Below are 6,230 nucleotides of genomic sequence, written 5' to 3' on the forward strand. Positions count from 1 at the left end.
CGTATTTGGTCATCAAACTGTGAGTAATAGGTAGTTTGGCAGTTGTTAATTCAACTGTATTTGGTCATCAAACTGTGAGTAATAGGTAGTTTGGCCGTTGTTAATTCAACTGTATTTGGTCATCAAACTGTGAGTAATAGGTAGTTTGGCCGTTGTTAATTCAACTGTATTTGGTCATCAAACTTTAAATAATGTGTAAGTTGAGATTTCATTTACTTTTTCATTTAAATTTCTTGATATTATGCATTTTAGTATTTGTTATTTTGATTTTGAAATTTTTGATGCTAATGTTCAGAGTGATGTATATTTTGCTTAGCCATGAACTCTAGGTGATGTCTTGTTATTTAATTTTTAGTAAACTTAGTTTTTCCTAGTCATCAAGTTTTGTTGGTGATGCTGTGTAGCTAAAGGTAATTATAACATTATGTTAACATTAGTGAGTAACCCCATGAAAGATTTTCATTGAAGTGTTTAATTAAATGATTTCTTTATTTCATGTTAAATTGGAGAAAATATTGAATACTTTTATGAGATTTTCTTAAAGCATATAGTATTAAAAAGAACCAGACTGTTTTCTACAAGTTTCTCTGTTTTAAATTTTTTATTTGACTTACTTCATTAAAAAAGGATACGTAAAGATTACCCATAAGGAAATAATATCAAAGTACTGACATATTAATTACAAAAAACGTTTAAAAAGGTTAAAAGAAACAGTATTTTGACATCAAATTATATCAATGTTATCACGAAATCATGTAATCTATTAGTATACTAAAACCTTTAATTAAATTCACCTCATGGGTGATGTCACATATAAGTATAAATGAACTCCATCATTTTCTTCACAACAGGATTCAATGGTTTAATTAAAATGGATTTTTTTGTTTCATGTTTGGTCATGTTATACCTAAAATATATAATTTTTTACTGTTTTATTGTTATTGTTGTACTTAGTCATCAGTTTTGTTGTTAGAAATTTGTAGCTAGAGGTAAATGTTCTCTGTATATTTCATATTGAATTTTAACTTGTGTCACTGTTAAAGATTATTTGTTTGCATGTTTGTTTTTGCAAGATAGAAAACTAAAAAAAGTTTATTCTTATTTAATATTGTTATTTTATAAAGTGATAATGTAATTAATACAATGATTTATTAGTACTGCCAATAATATGTTTTTAAAGTTATGTTATGTCCATTCTCTCTTGTATTCATAATAACATGTTTAATCTAAGCATTTTATGTGATAAGTTACTGCTTTAACAATATATTTAGGTTTAATTTTCTAAGAAAACATTAACTCAGTCCTGTTTGTTGCAACACACAGTATCTCTCTCAATCAATTCTCTTGGTTGAAAGCACATTACTATCTGCTGAAAACATTTTCCTGCAACATCACTTGGAAAATTATTCCTTTTAAACCAAACATCTTCTGAACCCTTCCTTTATTTGTGGCCAGCAAGCTTTAAATATATTGTTTTTTGATCTATTGTATTCTGATATCCAAGTAAGCTAAAAGACAATTGTTTTCTAAAGTTTTGCCTTAAAGTTTTTTTTTTTTTCTAATATTCTTATTTCAAAACATACTTACCTCTGCTGACACTATAGCTATTTCTTAATCTCCATGGTTTCCACTATTTGCCCATCTAAGCGTTGAAGACGCTTGCTCTAGTCTTTTATACCCCACTTGAATGCCCTTGGTATGGCAAATTCTAATTTGCAAAATTCTTCACCAACTTCTATGTGTCCTCCCTCTAGGTATTGTATATAAGCACCTCATTCAGATAATGTAATCATTTTCTGTTGACAAAGCATTCGGCACAGTCTTCTATAAACAGGAGTGTTATGATTATTCACAATTTATGTTGCATTTTTGAACGTGGTTAGAGTTACTATGGTTCTATCTTCGTTTATATTTATAAATTACCTTAACAACAGCAAAAAAGTAGTGACAGGCATGAATTCACAAGTTAATGTTTCTACTATTGAAAGCCAACTAGACCTCTTCTCTTCCACCTCTACTATCTGGCGTTTGTCCATGGCCATGGGAGGGATCATTCAGTTGAAGCTGTCTGTGATATGATCCATTGCAAGATGGAAACATATATGCGGACAGAGGATGTCTCTCCAGGGGGTTCTGAGGTAGCTTTTGCAAATAACTCGGGACCGGCTGGGGTGAATTTAAACTCTCTTTTTCTAGCTCCTTCTTTTACTAGGTTGGACTCAACAGAGGATCATTTTAATCAGCCACCTCCAGTCCCTCTTCTTCAGTTGGTTACTCAGATTTGTTAGGTTTTGGAGGTCTCTCCTATTGCATTTGACTCTACCCCTGAGGTATTTATCTTCAATCCAACTTTTGTCGAGGGCCTATCAATGTTCTCCTCAGCAATTGAGGATGAATTAGGGATTTTGCTGATGTCTACCTCAGGCAGATTGTCTTCTTCAGCTCTTTTTTGGTTTCCTAGCTGGTTTGTTGTTGAGATTTATTGGATAGAGACGTTTTGTTAGAAAGTGTTTGTTTACCATCTTCTACCATTAGGGAGTTATGAAAAGCTCCTTTTTTCCATCCCATGTTATCTGCCAGAGTTCCAGAGACGTTAGAATCACGAATTGATTCAGCTCATTTGCATTCGTCTTTATTGTCATTGGCTTCTCACCTTTCTGGTGCTAGTTTGGGAGTTTCGACTTGTAGTGTCTTCACTTCAGTTCACAGGTCTATTGGTTCCCATAATAGAGTCCGTCCCTACTCTCGAGGATTTTTGGCTGGGGCGAACCATCAACAAAGGCGTTGGTGACTATCCCAGGGTTGGTGGAGCAGTGGGAGCACAATTACATTACTTTCTGGACGTCTGGAGTCCTTTCACCAAAGATCTATGGGTACTCCATGTTCTGGCTTCAACATTGGTCATTCAATTTACATCACCTCTGCCATTATCTGCACAACTTGTTGCCTTTTCACCTCCATCAAATCCATGGCGAGTAAAGCTTCGTTTCCAGGCCAGAGAGTTGTTAGTCAAAAGGGCAGAAGAGAGGGTTGATCACATTCTTCTGGGATTTTATTTCTGTTTATTCATAATACCCAAGGAGACAGGAGATTAGCATCCAATCATCGATCTGTCTCGATTTAACCAATTTTTAGATCCTCCTCGCTTTAAAACGGACTTTTCTCAACCAACGATGGCACTTTGCACCAGAGATCTGTTACCGATGTTTATCTCCATATTCCCATAGTGGAATCATCCTGGAGGTTTCTCAAATTTGTGCACAAGGGGCAGTTGCTGCAGTTCAGGGATTTACGTTTTGGTCTTGCATCAACACATTATGTCTTCTGCAGAATTATTTGAGCTTTTTCTTGTCACATGCATTCCTTGGGCGTGTGTACACATCATTATATGGACGACTGGCTCCTTCTGGTACCATCCCATCAGTTAACAGAACAACACTCTCAGATTCTCCTTTCAGAAGCCACAAAAGCAGGCTTCCTTATCAGACTGGAGAAATCTGTTCTGTCACCGACACAATATCTCGTCCATCTGGGTGTATTTTTCAATACTCACTTAAGTCATGCTCAACCAACCTGTATTAGCCTTTAAGCCATGGAAAGAGCCGTCAGGCTTTTACTTATGTCTCCTTCTCCTACTGCATGGATTGTTCTCTCTCTTTTGGGGATGTGGGCATCCATCTAGCCTCTCATTCCTTTGGGATGAGCAATATGAGGTCCCTTCAGTGCTCACTTCACGACCAATTGATCCTGTCTCATTACTCAGGAGCAACATCATCGATTGCGAATGGTGGTTGGATTGGAACAACACTACTACTGGAGTACCCATTCCACCACCTCATTCTAAGATCCATCTCTTTGGGGATGGGGGAGCTTATTTTCAAAGTCAGGAGTTCCAGGGTATTTGAAGAGAAGATGAGTCTACCCTCCATATCAACGTTCTCGAACTCCTGGCAATGGTTCAAGGTCTGTTTGTCTTGAAGGACAAAAATTGTCATGATACATTTTGACAATTCCACAGTGGTATCTGAGATTTCAAGGAGGCACACATTTTCGAGACCTTTGTTTTCAGACCTTGGATCTTCTTTACTGGGCTCATTCCCATTGTATCAGTCTTTTAGCATCTCATGTTTCAGGAGTGATGACTTTGATTGCAAATCACTTTTCTCGATCCAACCAGATTCTTTTGATGATATGGATGCTTCATCACAAGGTTTTCAGTGCATTATCACTCAATTCTGGTTTCCAATGATCGATGACTTTGTGACTGATTGGAATTCTCAAATGCAGTTGTTTTGGTCTCTGATACTTCATCCTCAAGCATTGGCAGTAGATGCATTCAGTTTACATGTAGATGCCTTTCCCCCGATTCGGCTATTGCCCTGGGTTCTGAATATGGTTTGTTTCACTCCCTGTCGAGTTATCTTGGTTGCACCACATTGGCCAACTCAAACATGGTTTCCACTTCTTTGGTATCTGCAGAATGTCCATCTCTACATCTTCCACATTGACAGGCTCCGTTGAGACAATCTCAATCAGACATTCTCCACCTAGATGTATGGAAACTCAATTTTCATACTATGAAGTTATGCAGTCCTTTGCCACTCATAAGGGTTTAACTTTTACTGTTTCTCTGTATTTCACTAAATATTTTCCATAGGCCAACCATGGAAATGGAATACTTATCATCAGTGGTGTATTAAAAAGAATTTAAACCCTCTTCATCCTAAAGTATCTACCATAACCTGTTTTATGACTTGGGTATTTGAAAGGGGTCTTGCTTCATCTATGATATCTCTTTCAGCATGGGCTCGGTCCCTGGGACCAACCTCATAACCATTTTGTGCTTGTTATAGTTTTCATGCTATAACTTTTAGATTAGTAAGCGAATGTTAATGAAATTTAGTACATTATCAGTAAACATTACAATGCTTTCATACGCAAAATATAAAATATTTTATTAAGTCTCAAAGTTTGTTAAGTAGTGTTTTTCTCGAGCCTTTTTTTCTTTTTGTATGTTGCTTATCTAACATGCAAAATAATTTTGATTTTAAGATTTAAAATACTTTTATGCATCAGAAAATTTTCAGTTTTCACAGGCGAAATCGTTATGATGTCCAGATAGTTATCAAACTTTTCTTAAGAAAACTCTTTATATTTTATCTGTTATTTTCAGTAATGAATCTCTGTATGAGATTTGACCGATCTCATAACCACCATAAAAATTAGGAAATGAATATAAATTATGCCTCTTTCATTCTAGAATGAACCACAAACTATAGCATGAAAACATAAATATTTAGACAATACAAAATTAAAATGACGTGGCACACGTGCACTCATCATATCCTGTAACATATAACTGACTTTGGTCTGTACAAAGTAACTTGTCTTGGCTGTGTTTTAATAGACTAAAGTTTTGTAAAATAGTCACATTTCAATTATTATACATTGTATATGTATATAGATTATTGCTGCTTTGAAATAAGTTCTTAAACTTATTTTTCTGAAAACATAGAACAGTAACTAAAGAAGTAAAGCAAACAATTATCTCTTGTAGTTATGGACTTTGTACTCGGTTGCTGCTTGATGTAGGTTGCTAACCCTTTAAAAATTTTGCACGTGGAGGATATGAAACAAAATATTTTTCTTTTAGGTTTTTATATACATTTGAATAACTAAAAAAACATAAATTACTACATCAATACCATAGAATTCTATTATAATTTATCAAGCTTAGCAACTAAGAAGTATTTTAATCTAAAAAATATGAAATTTCGAGCAGACTAAAGACACAACCTACTTCATTGAAATCTTGGTTCAAACGACAGAAATGGCGTCTAAGCCCGTTAAAATGTCCGAGAAAGCCACTAGAGGAAATTCTGAGCTTCCAATTGATTATTCACATCATATATAGAGGTAAATGTACATAAGGAAGCATTTCAAAAAATAGAAAGATGTGGGTGGGATGCCACTGTCTTTGATATATTACATGAGCAATATCTTAGCAAATAGAAAACGATAAGACATTCTTATTTTATATTCTACCTTGTCAACATCGGTAATTTGAGTTTCTAATTCGTACAAAACAATAGACTTAGTATTTTGACTTCACAAACATCTAATTTGAATCAGTGCTGCATTCAACATACCATGTGACACAAAAAATCGATGTATATCTGTGTTTTTAATATTTACTTTTAAATTAATAAATTAAGTAATGTATAGTACTA

The 6,230-nt window shown here is 34.8% G+C and overlaps 1 protein-coding gene across 1 annotated transcript in view; it reads left to right on the forward strand.

Moving 5' to 3' along the window:
- The window catches only part of LOC106473355 (myoferlin-like), a 51,334-nt gene that overhangs the window by 7,774 nt on the left and 37,330 nt on the right, over positions 1 to 6,230 (forward strand). The gene's annotated exons all lie outside the window — the stretch shown is intronic.

This window comes from Limulus polyphemus, unplaced genomic scaffold (assembly GCF_000517525.1).
Source record: "Limulus polyphemus unplaced genomic scaffold, Limulus_polyphemus-2.1.2 Scaffold6107, whole genome shotgun sequence".
NCBI classification, from domain to species: Eukaryota; Metazoa; Arthropoda; class Merostomata; order Xiphosura; family Limulidae; genus Limulus; species Limulus polyphemus.